At 38.0% G+C, this 17,532-nt stretch overlaps 1 long non-coding RNA gene across 1 annotated transcript in view; it reads right to left on the reverse strand.

Annotated features, from left to right (window-relative positions):
- Positions 1-718: 718 nt before the first annotated feature.
- LOC308671170 overlaps positions 719-17,532 on the reverse strand; it is a 47,404-nt gene continuing 30,590 nt past the window's right edge. Inside the window, exons 3-4 of the long non-coding RNA XR_014027159.1 lie at positions 4,540-4,765; positions 719-781 (exon numbers count right to left, since the gene is read on the reverse strand). This is a non-coding gene — a long non-coding RNA (uncharacterized lncRNA). The remainder of the gene's footprint in view (positions 782-4,539; positions 4,766-17,532) is intronic.

Consider the following 17,532-nt stretch of genomic DNA (forward strand, 5'->3'; position numbering starts at 1 on the left):
TTTATTAAACAAAATATAGCACTGTCAGGGTTACATTATGTCCTTAGGAAATACAAGAAGCAAAAGAATTTCAGTGGGTTTAAAATAAAAGATGCATTCATTATATGTACACAAAAAACATATATACATTTACATATATAGTACATATACCATCAAACTATTCCCCTTGAAAGTAAGCAACATTATGCATAATACAGAAAAACAGTAAGAACTAGTAAACAAAAGACCTAAATTATACCAGCATCATATTACTTCTGTCTGCCCTTGGACCTTGATTTCATTTCCATTCACCCAATTCATACACTGAATTTTGTTGTTTAAAATTCTCACCTTTCCCTGAGGTTCTTCCTCTTGACCCGTGTAAGCATTAATTCTTGACAAGGAAACAATTTCCCATCATTCTTCATTTTGCATAGACACTTGTTATGTATTTCCTTTTCAATGCATTCAATTTATTTTTATTTTTTCTCCCGACTTATCCATTTCTTAGTTTCATATAACAAAGTGGAAAATCGAAATCTGGTTTCTCAATTAACAATGCACTTGTTACTGCACTTAAAAGTACATGTACATCCATGTTCCCAACCAACACTCCTTTGCCAGCAATTTCCACTTCAGAAGGTCAGACTTAGTCCCTAGGTCTTTGTGGCAGCTGTAAATCTATAGCTATAAGGCTTAGAAAATATAAACAAGCTTACTTCAGAGGCTGAGGTACCATGGAGATGAATCCAAGATGAGGAACCAGAGCTGAGGATCAATTTGTGAAAGTCCAAAGGTCATTCTGGGAATCAGAGAAGCCAGCATTCAGAAAGCCAGGTCCAAACTGGAATACTATTTGCCAGAACTTATTCAGACATGCCGCTTTTCCTGAGTCTTGCCTCTGCCTTTCAAACAGCCTCATTGAACATCTACTCACTTAAGCTTTCAGTCTGTGGATGGCTGGGAGACTTTTTCTGTTTAGGCTTCTACTTCAGCTGACTTAGTCTGTGGTTGTGCATTTGCAAGCAGGGAGACTTGATTGCCTGACCATTCCAGACTTGCAAGCTTATCATCCTGTTCTTTCTGAGCCTCATCCGCCTGTTAGCTCTTGAGTTGTAAGGGTAAAACTTGTCAACCCATGCTCCAGTTCACAATCTTTAATGTCACTACAAACATTCCATCAATGAGCTACTACATTTATCCATCAATGCATTAAACAACCAAGGGAAGTTCACACATCCTTGTCTGGTGCTCTGCCTAATGTTGAACCATTAGCTAAGCATTCTATTTAGTCTCACGCAGGTTTTACAAGTGGTCCTCAGTTAAGGACCACTCATTCAGTGATAGTTCAAACTTATGACAGCACTGAACAAGTGGTACTTACCACCAGCCATCACAGCATCTCAATGGTCAAATAATCACAATCCAGGTGCTTGGCTACCAGCCCAGATTTCTAACTATCACAGCATCCAGCGGTCACATAAGGGCAATTTGTGATGTTTCCATAAAGCTACACTCCACTTCGCAAATTTTGTTCATTGTCATTTTTTCCCCAATTAGAATTATGAAAGCTGCATTTCCAGGCATACTTAAAGAATTGACCTCTCTGTCATTTTTTGCATTCACTCTTATTACACTTCCATTTGTAAGGAAACAATAGCAGCATTCTTTCAATTGTGAGCAGACATACAATTTTCACACACACATATTAAATAGGTTGCATGGCCATTGCACAAGGAAACCACACCAAAATACAGCCCATGCTAAAGCACAGAAAGTGAGTCTGAGGTCAAGAGCCAATTCCCTCAGAGTCTCTAAGGAATGAACAATAATAATTGTAACTGTAATTTTGCTGAAATCCTTTAGAGTCTTTACATTCTTTCAGCAAGGTCCACTTCAGCCATTTAAGGAAACAACATTCAGTTCATAGCATTTCCATGTGATTATTACTGCAGTGAAACCTACAATGGCATAGGACATGTCATTCAGACTTTTTATAGAGGAGCTCTATATTTATGTTTCTAGATGTTCTTGGATAAATAATAATAATTCAGTTACAGATACATAATTAAATAAGGATAAGTATTGATTCCTCCATTAGACTAGTACAGATGAATTAACTTTTAGCTAAGTTCTTGTTTATTTACTTGAGATGAAAAACCAACAAATGAGTTAAGTATATCAAAAATTATGTGCATGCTTGCAACAAAGGGGAACTGGTGTTACTCCTTAAGTAACACCAGCTGCCTGCAATTAGTGCAGGTTCGCATCCCACCAGGCTCAAGGTTGACTCAGCCTTCCATCCTTCCGAGGTAGGTAAAATGAGGACCCAGATTGTTGGGGGCAATTAAGCTGACTTTGTAATAATGCCGCTTGGGGTGTGTGTGAAAGCCCTAACAAGCAGGCATATACATAGAATGAAGGCTACTGCTAAGCTTGTAAGCCACCCTGAGTCTTCGGAGAAGGGCGGGATATAAATGTAATAAAAATAAAAATAAAATACTGGCAGACCATTTTTATTGATTTTCTGCTAAACTGTTGATACTGGAGGGCTATATACATATATATATATATATGTACAGAGGCCTTTAATTTTAATTTTATCTTAACTTCTGTATTTATTGTATGTTATTGTTGTTAGCCACCCTGAGTCCTTCGGGAGATAGGGCGGCATATAAGTCCCAATAATAAATAAATAAATAAATATATGAGATAGATCCAGGTTAAAGTATAAAACAGAAGGCCAGGTGAAATGATCTTCAAATACAATGAAGAAGAGAATCTTATCCTTGCAATATTTCAGCATGCAAAACAAATCTTAGACTCTATTTATTAAGAGAAGGCAGCATAAATTATGTTTTATATAGACTGAATTTTTTACAAGCTACTGAATGATTTGTGAACAATTGATGTTAACTAGTCTACCATTATTGGTAATCCATGGGTGACCTCAGAGTGAATGTCAGTTTGAATTTTCTATAGATATGTTTTAAGATACCCAACCTATGCCAATGACCGGTATGCTTCAGTTGCTGCTGCACATATAAAGCAGATTATTCAAATAAATAATAATATGTACTAAGATTGCTAATCACTGTGGGAAATTAATATTTAGAGCAGAAATAGATTAGAGACTCAAAATGCCTATAATCCCAATTTGGCAGACTCACACAGCCAGGGAACCTAATTGCAATTGCAAATTGATAGCAGCATTGACAGATTGGCAGTCACGAAGGAAAGAAATTGAGTGAAGCAGAACTATAAACTGCAGAAGTTGACTAATACAATAGTGGAGGTTAGAAATTTTGTTCTGAAATGGAAGACCACAGATTCTGATCCTTTCCATGGAACTGCAATAGAGTTCCATGGAAATGCCTCTGTCCTATTAAAGCATTTTTAACAAATAAATATAGTGTTTTTTATGATTCAATGCAGTCTTAACCAACATGTTACTACTGGTAATCTGAAGTACTCTGAGGTCTTAATGTATCTTCCAATTTCCACCCCCTTTCAAATTAGTAACTGGCGCAATTACCACATTTACTTTTTTTTCTATGAGTCACAGTTCTGGTGTCTACAAGTTGTGTAAGCTCCATAAAAAGGAAAATCACCAGCACACCCTGTGAGTAGAAGACAATTATCTGATTTAAATAAATAGCAACAGGTGTGCTGCACCACCAAGTGGCTATCTATCTGTTTCTTATGACAATCCTATTATAGGACTGGAGCTTTGATTCTATGCTTCTGATAGAAACAGTCTGTGGAAAATTAGAGAGAGGGAGAGAAGGAAAGAGATTAGAAACCATTCTTGCACCTTCTGACATTTTGTGACCAAAGATACATTAATCTGATTTGTTTTGCAATGCATGAGAGACTGAGATTTAAGGAGGAAGGATTTTTAATTGCTTGTTCTACTAGGCTTGGTTTCAAGAGCTGCATCAGAAAATGGGGGGAAACGGGGCATAGTAAATGCCTAGGAAAAAACAATGAAATAATAATTAGCAGGGAGAGATAGAATGGGAGATTGCAAGTTGATAACTATAAACTGTGTTGGCTTAAGGAAATATGGTGCTTCTAGACCAGGGCTTTTCAACCAGTGGTACGGGTACCACCTGTGGTACATTGGCACCTGGGAGGTGGTACGCGACCATCCTAGAAAAGTGGTAGCAGGGGAGGGGAATGAGCTGAACTGGTGGCAGCACCGCACAAGCCTGAGCGAGAGACAGCTGGAGCTGCAGGGCTGTCAGGGCTCAGCGGAAGCACCAGGATCACTGCTTCTTCGGGGCTGCAAGAGCTCAGCGGAAGCACCAGGATCAGCACCAGGCTCCAGCTGGAGCTCGGTGCTGATCCTGGTGCTTCTGCTGAGCCTAGAAGAAGCTCCAATCAGCTGGAATGTTGCACCATCCCAGGGTCTTGTGATTTACATTCAGATGCTTGGCAATTGATTCATATTTATGATAGTCACAGTGTCCCGGGGTCATGTGAAGTGACCAAAACCTGCTGCAACCACCACCCCCAAACACCCTACCCCCCCTGTCAATCCTCAACAGAAATACTCACAACAATGAAAACCTCGGACAGGAGGAAGAGTGCCGCCAGCTGGGCAGGCAGGTGTCTTGCTCAGCTGTGGCTTGGGGGGCACTTTTTTCAGTGCCATTGTAACTTCGAACAGTCACCAAGCGAACTGTTGTAAGTACTTCATCACTTTTTTCTTTTCTTTTCTTTTTGGTCATCAGGTTTTAGACACCTTGCTAGGCGACTGGTGGTACTTGGATGTTGCCATATCCTAAAAGTGGTACAATGTGTGAAAAGGTTAAAAAGCCGTATTCTAGACCACTTAACTGATGGGATTCCTTCCCGCCGTTGAGAAAATTTGCATTTGTGAATAATTTGGAAACAAGACAATTGGGGGCTCCTTAGCCTAAAGCCATCCATGATTGCAAACGCAGACCACTAGCTAGCTTCCCTTCCATTCAGTTGCAGTCTCAACAAAAAGATTAAGGTGACAATGAAGCTGGACTTCCAAACAAACAACAAATATATTCCTTAGAATTTGCCTCCTGCTGGGACAGGTTTAACAATAATAAAAACAAAACAGCAGTTATAGCTACACAACAGTAATAAATAAATATATACTATAACCTATTTACAATTACTTTTAAAATAACAATTATCCCTTTTACTAATAAGATTTACAGCAAAATAGCCCTGCCACTATTTGGCAACATCTGCACATAAATAGGAGCCTAAGTCCTGAAATGTACACAAACAAGTTAATGCAATGTACAAAAAGAGAATGGAAAGAAGGCCCTATCCTGTTGTATAGAAAAGTTTATACTAATACGGGAACTGAGATAGGTAGTGGGTAATAGATAGTAGAGTTATGATATTTAAGGCCTAATTGTGGGATTAGCTAACCAAGGGAAAAGTGTGCAAGGGAAAAAAAACAGGAAAAATAACAAAACCTTAGGTTATATTTGTAGAACGATGGAACAGTGTGAAATGCACTCAGCCTAGAATAGCTGAAAAATAATAGCCAGGAAAACATGACTAATACAGACAAAAACATTGCTAGTGACGCTCGGGGATTATAGCCTCATCAGCATTATTTGATGGACAAGAACATCAAATGCTGCAGGCAGAAATAACAGCAATAGCACGGAGAAAAAGTGCTGGGTCTTAGCCATCACAGTGTCATTCAATACCCAGGACAGGGCTGACTCAGTTGAATTATCTGCTTGGATGTTGACTGAAATGGATCAGCAAGACCATGGTTGATTTGATGAACAGCCCAATTATAAGAGGACAAACCTCTGAAAGATTTTAAATAAAAAGAGAAGGAGTAAAACGAGGCACTAATTTGTATATACTAAGGAATGTAAGAGACTATAGATGGATGAAATTTCAACTATAGATGGATGAAATTTGTTTAAATATTCTTGGTGCTTGGGGGGGGGGAAATGTCCATTTTCAAAAGACAAAATGCCCACTTAAATAAAGCATTTATTTAATATGCAAGATAAATAAAACAAAGTGTATTTTATTGGCATTGCACAACTACAGTGACTACTGGGCTCCTGGTCAAAATAATGCAAAAAGCCCTGAATTCATCAAGGTTACTGGTCCTAATTGTTACATAACAGTGATAAAGACAACAATGTAAATCATACTGTGACAGCCAAAATGTAGCATCTGATAATATTGTGAGATGAGATTACTATGGCTATCCAAGCATCTGCACATTTCTCTTTATACTGGTACAAGGTGAAAGGGACTTGGATGGTAGGATAGGTGACAAACCATAGGTGGTGACACTTGATAAGGGCAGAATAGAGTAGAAAAAAGGGATAGGAACTAAATGTGGTCTGATCTTAGTCATTACTAAAATTAACTTAGTGAACAATTAAAGATGAATGAATATAATGTCTGTCTGTCTGTCATAAATTTGAAGACAGATAGATAAATTTTTGAAATCTATTGTAAGTTTGAATGGTCGTTAAGTGACCAGTTATTAAGTGAGGACTACCTGTGGCTACTAATTAATACATGACTTAAAAACTGTAAAGGGTTAAAGATGATATGCTTTCAAATTTATTTGATTTGAAGGAAAGGATGAATACAATATCTAGATGATGTTTTTTGAAATATATCTTTATTTCAAATTTCAAAAACATGCAAAACACTACTTTTTCAAAACTGACTTGATTTATATACTACATAAACATTACTTTAAATACACATTCTGATTTCATTTTTACTCTTGGGAAGTATAACCTGTTTAGTTTAAATAATTATTTATTCATTATTTTATTCATAATTTCTCCATCAATAAATATTGAAAATTCGTATGTCTAGTGGATTATAAGTCAATACTATCCACTTGGCCCCATCCAGTACTCTGAATTTATTAAACTTCTAAATATGTTTAAGCCTTTTTTTATGTTTACCCACTAACATAAGTGTATGTTCATACATGACTGAGCATTCATAATTTCTTTTAACTCTGTGATGTAGCTTATACAACGAGGTCTACATTCAGCCTCTTGATTCTGCAAATTGGGCTGGAAAAATTCCTTTATGGAATTTTTATGGAACATCCATTGGAGTTGTATGTTCATGTTGTTCTAAGCTGCAATGTTAGTTGTTTGATTTTGATTTACTGCTATTTCTAAACCTACTCAGTTACGGCATCTTCAACTATGATTAATCTATGATTATGATTTAGTGCAGTGGCTCCCAATCTTTTCTATAACTCACACACCTAGAAGGCTTCTGATATATTCTCGCACCCCTTACAAAAGTTCGAAATAACGGCAACGAATTATGCATATGCACTATAATTTTGAAAACCCATTTTTGTACCCCCTGGAATATTGTCTCACATCCCCAGGGGGGTGTGAGCACCCACAGTTGGGAACTCCTGGTTTATAGTGTAATATGTGAACCCATTCATAATTTAAGATACTTAAGTGAGTTTTTAACTTGCTAGTTCTTTCTTTTTTACTGTTCCTTACATTAGAAAGAGGACTTTTTTGTGTGTGTTTTTGTTATGTTTTATCACTAGAGACCATGACGTCCAAAGCCTACATCATGATATACTTAAGTTCATTTCATCACTCTTTCTTGTTCTTCCTGTGGGTATTCATGCTTATTGTCCAGACTGTAATTAAAGCTGAACAAAATGTGTTGGTTCAGATGTAATGACAAGCAAGTGTTGAACAAAAGTGAAAGCAAATACTTTTAAATCCTTGACTGATATACACAAGAGAAGAAAACGGAAAGATATAAGCAATCTGCTCATCATATTGAATAATTTAATTTGTGGAGTTTGCAGAGAAATATCTAGCAAATTTTCATCAGCACTATGAGACTTGAATTATTTTTTAATATGAAACACTAGGGGAAAAAGTAGGGTCAAGACATGAAAATCTTTCTCTTCTGTTCCTTTCTTATATATCTTCATCTATTCTATGTCGGAAGTATCTTAGACAAATTCTTTCAAGAAAATGAAAAATGAAAATTTGTAACATCTACACTCTTTGTATAATTAGGTGCATATTTAAGCTCTTCTTCCAAGAAACACAGCAAACATTCTTAAATATTGTCCCGAGTAGATTTTTTTTTACCAGACTCTTGTATATCAATATGACACTGAAAAAATTTGCAGCTGAATTCTGCTAAATCCTTTGCAGGTATTTAGGTGCAGGTGGCAACATATAATTCTCAGACTGGATATTATTCTCCAAACTGACCCACAGTTATCAATCACCTTATGTCTTTCCTTAGGGTTGCCATTGGATTAACTTTTTCCCCCCTCAATAATAGTTCCGATCAAAGCAGAAAGCTACAAACTAGCAAGAATTTAAAACAGAAAGCCATACTATTTAAAACCTTCCATCTCCAGCGATTCCTCTTAGCTTGGAATGCACATCTTTTCTATTAGGCTAGTGTTGCTCACCATGGCTTTTCTGAGATTTTGTCATTCAAAGGGAACTCATTCTATCCATTCTCTTGGTCAAGGCTGTCCTCAGTTTCTCCACAGTACTCTTCACTAATTTCCACTCTCACTAAATTCAGTATTCTTGTAGTGGTTCAAACAAAGTTTATGAGAGTCACTCTTGCTATCCCAAAATGTATTAAGAATGCCATTTCAATCTTTTAAGATTGGTTTAGTTTCTGTGGAAGCTAAAGCTTGGTTTTTACTTATGAACTTTTGATTAAAATTAATCCCCTATCCTATAGGTTTGGTCTCTTTGGTTCTTAGCAAAACATCATGGCCTACGAAAGCTATTGATGAAATTCCATTTATTATATTTTTCAATGGGGAACCTGTATTCCTTAGGCTTTGAAATTTTGTCAGGTGCACTCTCAACCAATGGATCTAGGATTAATGGACCTTCAATCTAATCTAACTCTAGCATGTAGTCCTATAATTTGGGAAATTCTTTCAAAAGGGCTTACACCTACTTATCACCTATCAAAATTTTGTAGAGCTTATATCTTTTTTAGTTTTATTCATTTATAACATAAAATGTGACAATACAAAAGCAAATAGTAGGGGACAACAGTAGAAAAGGGGAAAACAAAAAAGGTGTGCAGAAAGGGAGGGGAAGAAACAAAAGGCATTGACTTCCGACTCTCTGTGTTGTAGTAAAGTCAGACATTAAAATCAAATCTCAACTTTTTACATTTCTATAGTAGTATGGACTAGTCATTACTGTATCGGCAAATCAGTCTAATTGGTAAAACCCAAAAGAATAATATCAAGAACAGAAAGGCATCCAAAAAGAGAAGCCACCTTTTGGTTGGTGATTCAGTTATAAGGGATGTAAGTTTAGGAAAGGCCACAGAGGTTTCAAAAGAGGTCAGATGTCTTCCAGGTGCTACTGCCAGTAGGGACAAGAAGCGTATTTCTAAAATAATCAAGAATGCCAGCAAGGACTGTGATGTGGAGGCTATTGTACATCTTGGCACTAATGATCTGTCCCAAAAAGATGTACTCTCTGTGCAGAATGATTTCCAGAGCTTGGGGCAAGAACTTAGCAGAATAGGCTGTAGGCTTACTTTTTCAGAGTTTTTACCAGTGTATAAGGAACAAAATGGAAAAGGCCAGCGTATAGCACAATTCAATATGTGGCTAAAGGAGTGGTGTAAAGAGGAAGGCTTTGGATATATTAATCATGATGTCTGTAGCTGGTCCAATGAAAAAAATGTACAAAAGAGATGGCTTGCATCCATCAAAGAAAGGGACGGAGTTGCTTGGCTATAAATTCACAGACTTTCTGGAGGAATATTTAAAGTAAACAGCAGGGACAGTGAGTTAATTGAAACAGAACATCCCTGTCCCCGGCAATATAAAAACTATAGGGCTATCAGTGCATGTAACATAGATGTGTGTGTGGACAAGAATATCAACCTTGCTGTCAAGCAAAATCAAGCTTCTAATAGCGAGTGCCACACAAAGTGCACTAACCAAATAGGTGGTAAAACAATAGGGGAACTCAGGCACCACACAGGTCATGTACAAAGTAAACACAGCGTCAATCATAAAGGACTCAAATGTCTATACACCAATGCACAAAGTATGAGCAATAAACAGGGTGAAGTAGAAATTCAGGTTAATGAGGGCAGATATGATATTGTCGCCATTATGGAAACATGGTGGGATGAAACCCACAAATGGAACACACAGCTAGAGGGATTTAAATTATTCTAAAGAAACAGACCAAATAAAAGAGGAGGTGGAGTTGCTCTCTATATAAAAAATAACTACATCTCTACAGAAATAGAGCACAACAATGATGAAAACAGTAAACGTGAATGCATTTGGGTCAATATAAAAGGGAGAAAAAATGACATTGCCATAGGTGTATACTATAGGCCACCCAACCAAACAGAGGAAATAGATGAACTTTTTGCTAGTCAGCTAACTAAGGTATGTAGGAAGCACATCACAATAGTAATGGGGGACTTTAACTACCCTGACATGAACTGGGAGACAAACTCTGCACCAAGTGGAAGATCAGATTCCTGACAAACCTAGCAGACAACTTTGTCACCCAAAAAGTAGAGAAGGGAACTAGGGGATTAGCCATTTTGGATCTAATTCTTACTAACAGAGATGAAATGATAGAAGGTGTTGAAGCCCCAGGAACCTTTGGAGGAAGTGATCATGCAATATTGGAATTCAACATTATGGAAGCACAAGCAATAGAACACAGTCAAACTAGTCTTGGACTTTAAGAGAGCTAATTTCAATAAACTTAGAGAGAGCTTGGGAAGGATTCCATGGATAAGAATCCTCAAGGGGAAAAAAAATCAAGAAGCTTGGGAAATTTTGAAAAGTGAGATAATAAAAGCCCAGTCTAGCACAATACCAACAAAGACGAAAAATAACAGCTCTCAAAAGAAACCAGCATGGCTGCATAAAGAACTCTCTGATAAATTGAAAGATAAAAAGGACAAGTATAGAAAGTGGAAAGAGGGGCACATAACTAAGTCAGAATATCAGCAAATAGCCCGAGCCTGCAAAGATGAAGTGAGGAAAGCTAAGGCTCAAAATGAACTAAGGCTTATGACAAAAGTCAAAAATAACAAAAAAAGCTTCTTTCAACATGTAAAAAACAAGAAAAAAAGTGAAGGAAATTATTGGTCCATTAGTGGGTGAAAGTGGCAAGAAGGTGACAAGCAACAGGGAGAAAGGAGAACTCTTTAACTTGTTTTTTGCATCTGTCTTTACACAAAGGGAAAAAACAGACCAACCTATCAAAAATAGTGCCATAAAAACAGAATAAAAATACAAGTTAAGATAGGCAAGAAAATGGTGAGCACCTGTCCAGCCTAGATGAGTTCAAATCACCAGGACCAGATGGATTACACCCCAAGGTTTTCAAGGAACTGGTGGATGTGATCTCAGAACCACTGAACTATATTTTTCAAAGATCCTGGAGCACTAGGGAACTACCAGAGGACTGGAAAAGAGCTGATGTAGTTCCCATCTTCAAAAAAGAGGAAAAAATGGATCCAGGAAATTACAAACCTATCAGCCTGACCTCAATACCTGGGAAGATTCTGGAAAAGATAATCAAACAACGAATCAGCAAGCCTCTAGACACAAACAAAATCATTACTAAAAGCCAACATGGGTTTGTCAAAAACAGATCATGCCAGACAAATCTTATTGCATTCTTTGACCAAGTGACAAAATTAGTGGACCAGAGGAATGCTGTGGATATAATTTACTTGGACTTCAGTAAGGCATTTGATAAAGTAGATCACAACCTACTACTTGATAAGATAGAAAAATGTAGGTTAGACAACAGAACCACCAGATGGATTCATAGCTGGCTGACCGGCCGTACTCAGCGTGAGGTCCTCAATGGAACTGCATCTACATGGAGGGAAGTGTGTAGTGGGGTGCCCCAGGGTTCTGTTCTGGGCCCAGTGCTCTTCAACATCTTCATCAATGATTTGGACGAAGGGATAGATGGGGAACTCATCAAATTTGCAGACGACACCAAGCTGGAATGGCCAACACTCCAGAAGACAGGCTTAAGATACAGGAGGATCTAGACAGACTTGAACACTGGGCGCTATCTAACAAAATGAAATTCAATGGTGAAAAAAGTAAGGTTCTACATTTAGGCAAGAAAAACCAAATGTATAGTATAGGGGATACCTTGCTCAATAGTAATAACTGTGAAAGTGATCTCTGAGTCCTAGTGGACAATCACTTCAATATGAGCCAGCAGTGTGCTGCAGCTGCCAAAAAAGCCAACACAGTGCTAGGCTGCATTAACAGAGGGATAGAATCAAGATCATGTGAAATATTAATACCACTTTACAATGCCTTGGTAAGGCCACACTTGGAATACTGCATCCAGTTTTGGTCACCACGATGTAAAAAAGATGTTGAGACTCTGGAAAGAGTACAGAGAAGAGCAACAAAGAGGGGACTGGAGGCTAAAACCGTTGCCTGGAGGCGGTCCGGGTCTGGATGGGGAGGAACAGGCTTCGACTCAACCCTGACAAGACTGAGTGGCTGTTCGTGCCGGCATCCCGGGAAATTCCGATTATTCCATCATTGGCCATGGGGGGTGAGCTATTACCCCCCGTAGATAGGGCCCGCAACTTGGGGGTCCTTCTAGACTCACAGCTCTCTTTGGAAGAGCATATTGGAGCTGTGACTAGGGGGGCCTTTGCCCAGGTTCGCCTGATGCGCCAGTTGCGGCCCTATCTAGACCGGGATGCCTTGCGCACAGTCACTCATGCGCTCGTGACCTCTCGTCTAGACTACTGTAATGCTCTCTACATGGGGCTGCCCTTGAGGTCCACCCGGAGACTCCAGCTGGTGCAGAATGCAGCCGCGCGAGTCGTCTTGGGAGTTTCCCGATACTCCCATGTTACACCTTTGCTCCGCGAGCTGCATTGGCTACCGGTTGCTCTCCGGGTGAGGTTCAAAGTGTTAGTTATGACTTACAAAGCCCTTCATGGCATGGGTCCGGATTATCTACGCCAACACCTGCGACCGGTGTCAACTTCCCTCCGTCCAGTGCGCTCCCACAGAGAGGGCCTCCTCAGGGTGCCGCCGATCAAAGAATGCCGATTGGTGACCCCCAGGGGGAGAGCGTTCTCTGTGGGCGCGCCAGACCTCTGGAACCGCTTACCGGTTGAGCTCTGGACGGCCCCCGACCTTCGCTCCTTCCGGCGCGATCTTAAAACATTCTTTTTCGAACAAGCTGGCCTGGTCTGACGGGATGGGGTTGGGTTTTTAAAATTAGTTTTTAACTTAATATGTATTGATTTTATGGGCATGATGTTTAATGGTTTTTTAATTTTTGTACTTGATTTTTATTGTGTATTGCCCTGTTCACCGCCCTGAGTCCTTCGGGAGAAGGGCGGTATAGAAATCAAATTATTAAATTATTAAATTAAATTAAAACATATAAGGAACGGCTGCTTGAATTGGGTATGTCTAGTTTAATGAAGAAAAGGACTAGGGGTGACATGATAGCAGTGTTCCAATATCTCAAGGGCTACCACAAAGAAGAGGGAGTCAAGCTATTCTCCAAAGTGCCCAAAGGCAGGACAAGAAGCAATGGATGGAAACTAATCAAGGAGAGAAGCAACCTAGAACTAAGGAGAAACTTCCTGACAGTTAGAACAATTAACCAGTGGAACAACCTGCCTCCAGAAGCTGTGAATGCTCCAACACTGGAAGTTTTTAAGAAGAGACTGTTCAGCCATTTGTCTGAAATGGTATAGGGTTTCCTGCCTGAACAGGGGGTTGGACTAGATGACCTCCAAGGTCCCTTCCAACTTTACTATTATGATTATGATCATTTTTTCCACCTCAAGCACAAAGTCCAGAAGCAGTTTCCAAGTAGAAGCAAAAGTACTTACCGTATGTTCTTTTCTTTTATCAGCACAATTTGGCCATCTCTGCTAAGTCCATCAGCTTTTGTAACTATTCATCCATAGTAGGAATTGAGGCATCCTTCCACTTTTGTGCATAGAGCAGTCTTGCTGCTGTCACCATATATAAGATCAGAGTTCCAATTTTTTCCCAGTTCTCTTTCCATTAGACCCAGAAGGAAAGTTTCTGATTTAATCTTTATGTTCGCTTTAAGAATTTTCTGCATTAATATATGAATCCTACTCCAATATTTCTTTGCCTTATCACAAGTCCACCATAAATGATAAAAAAGTCTGTTCTTTACATTTACATTTCCAACATTCATTTGAAATACCTTTATACATTCTAGATAACGTATCTGATAATAAATACCAGCAATACATCATTTTGTAGCAATTTTCTTTTAGGTTAATTTAATGTGAATTTTAAGCCTTTTATCCACATATTCTCCCATTGCTCAAACATCACATTATACCCAAAATTCCCTGCCCACTGGATCATACAGTGTTTTACATGTTCATTTTCCAAATTCAATTTTAATAATGTTTTGTAGACCTTGGCAATTATACGATCATCACTACCACATAATAGGATTTCCAATTCATTTTTAGCAAACTCAAAACCGTGGTCTTTTTTGTTTAGTTTAAATCTTTCCTTTCAGGATGGGGTCTCCAGAATTGAAAGATACTATTTTACCATATGTCCACCAATCTGGCTTCACCATTTCTTTTCTAAAAAAAACCTTCTTGGGGGGACACCCATAGGGGCAATTTCATTTTGTTTTGTATTTATTCCAGACTCTTAATATGGCACATCTAATAAAATGATTACTAAAATCAACATTTACTTTAACTTTATCATACCATAAATACCCATGCCATCCAAACCTTAATTCATGGCCTTCCAAATTGAGCAGCTTATTCTGGAGATTCACCCGCTCTTTTAACCAAACCAAACAGCATGCATCAAAATATAATTTCAAATCTTGGCATCTAAAATTCTGTAGAGCTTGTATCTTGACCAGGCTACCCAATGTCCTTATCAGTCCTCTTTAAGAATTATAAAAATACTACAGTAGATCAGTGCCTATGCCCATGTGAGGATAGCTCAATAGAGTCTTTGAACAATATGCTTCTTTCTTTTTCTTAGCTCATCCACCCCATCTTGAAGATATTTCCAGGTAAGAGCACAATGTCTATTTGTCACTCCTCTTATCTGATAAGAATCCAAGAATATTTCCATTTTTGGAAATATTTAGCCCAGTTTTGTGCTATTCATTTTGCAGGTAGTCCTCAACTTAATACACAACTGAGAGCAAAATTTATATTGCTAAGTGAAACATTTAAGTGAATTTTGCCCAATTTTACAACCTGTCTTTACTTAGTTGTTAAGTAAATCATTGCACTTGTTAAATTAGTAACACAGTTGTTAAGTGAATCTGGATTCCCTTTTGACTTTGCTTGTGAGAAGGTTGCAAAAGGTGATCACACGATGATCGTAAGTGTGAAAAATGCTCATTAAGTCACTTTTTTTCAGTGATATAACATGGAACGGTCACTAAATGAACTGTTGTAAGTTGAGGACTACATGTATTTGAAGGTGAAGATTCTGATTAATTTCCTTACTTGTATTTTATTCTATTAGTTTTTTATTTATATCTCTATTTTTATATTCTATATTTCATTCTTATTCCTTGTTATATAAGGTAAAGGTAAAGGTTCCCCCGCACATGCGTGCTAGTCATTTCCGACTCTAGGGGCCGGTGCTCATCTCCGTTTCAAAGCCAAAGAGCCAGCGTTTGTCCGAGGATGTCTCCGTGGTCATGTGGCCGGCATGACTAGACGCCAAAGGCGCACAGAACGCTGTTACCTTCCCACCGTAGTGGTCCCTATTTTTCTACTTGCATTTTTACGTGCTTTCGAACTGCTAGGTGGGCAGAAGCTGGGACGAGTAACAGGCGCTCACTCTGTTATGCGGCACTCGGGATTTGACCCGCCAAACTGCCGACCTTCTGATCGACAAGCTCAGCGTCCTAACCCACTGAGCCACCGCGTCCCCTCCTTGTTATATACTGCATCTCATATGTATACATAGATGTCAACTGATACATATGTATATTTATATTCACTTACTGTTGAGATTTTATAGCATTTTTTTCTGGCTATTTGATTTCTGTATGAAGAGTTTTGTTAGTTTCTTAAGGGGGAAAACTGTTGTAACTTAAAGATTATCCAATTTATTATCGTCTTCATGCATTTTATTTCACTCATAATGAGAACAAGAAAAATTGTCCACAAGTTTTTATTTCCTAAACTGTTAGTAAAGAGAGAAAAAGATTTAGTTTCTACTCATAAAATGAGAGTATGTTTACTGTAACAGGCTTAATGATGCCAGCAAAAACATAAAATCAGAAAATTGCATTTTGTATTATCTTAACCTTGATAGGAAAGGAGGACATGTCCATGCTTTCCTTTCTGTGTGAGTATTTGCAGCCCGTATTGACTTTCAATATGCCTATGATCAAAATGTGAAGTGAACTGTACACAGATCCAGCCAGCAATAGTATCTATTACAACATCACTTTTTCCAGGCTACTATAAACATGAAAGGTTATTTTTATCCTTGAGGAAGATTCTGCTTTTATTGTAAGAAAGACTTCCTTTCAATCAAGCCAAATTGACATACAAGCTGGGGGTTTCATGTCTACCCCTTTAAATATCATAATCATCCTAATATACTACATTAATCCCAAAACCAATTTCATTAGAACACATTACTGCTTTGTCGTGCATAGCTAATAAATGCTTCAGGGTTAGCAATTTTCATATGCAAGAGAAGAAAGACTTCTCTTCCCCAATTCTACAGTCCCGGCTAATTCTACAGTCCTTGGCATTTATTCTAAGTAATTCTAAAAAAGTAAAACAATGCAGAGGTACCCGCTATCACATCTTATGTCCTTTTTTCTTTGGTCCTTAGAAAGATTTTTCATGTATTTTATAATCTAAAAATAAAATTCTACTTGACAAGTTTTAACATTCCCTATCTCTCCCTTTCTGTCCTATGGGAATTATAGCTTCTTCCAATTTGTCATCTCATCATTCTAATTCTGTACTATAGAAAGGGCAACTGTTAGTAGTTGAGCTACAACAGGGAAGAGTGCCAGCACATGCACTAGACTCAAGGCATTTTCAGGATGTCAATTCAGCTGCCTGGAGTGCTATTAGTCTTCATTAGCCAAAGATGGAAATATTTCAAATGCATGCAGTAAAATATTTCAGACTGACTACTACAAGAGCCAGTCAAAAGCCAGAAGTGTGTAAAACTAAAGGTAATCTGATTCTGTCTAGTAATAAAGAATCCAAATGTCTTTTCTTCTCTTGAACCTGAAAAAAATATATTCAGAAATCAAGCTCAGGAAAGATTAGCATTCTACAAACATCATTTCTTCTGAATGAATAGAAGATGTCAGATGACCCTTAAGCAAAATATTGTGTTACCATGTCTACCCAATGACTTAAGTAACAAGATTAAAGAAGACATTACAAATGAAAAAAATCTTTCAAAATGAGAAATGGCCACTCAGATATAAATTTCAATATAGAAAAGAATTTTTTATGAGGATTAATTAAATAATCTGA

The sequence above is a fragment of the Vipera berus genome (assembly GCF_964194415.1).
Source record: "Vipera berus genome assembly, chromosome: 7".
NCBI lineage: Eukaryota > Metazoa > Chordata > Lepidosauria > Squamata > Viperidae > Vipera > Vipera berus.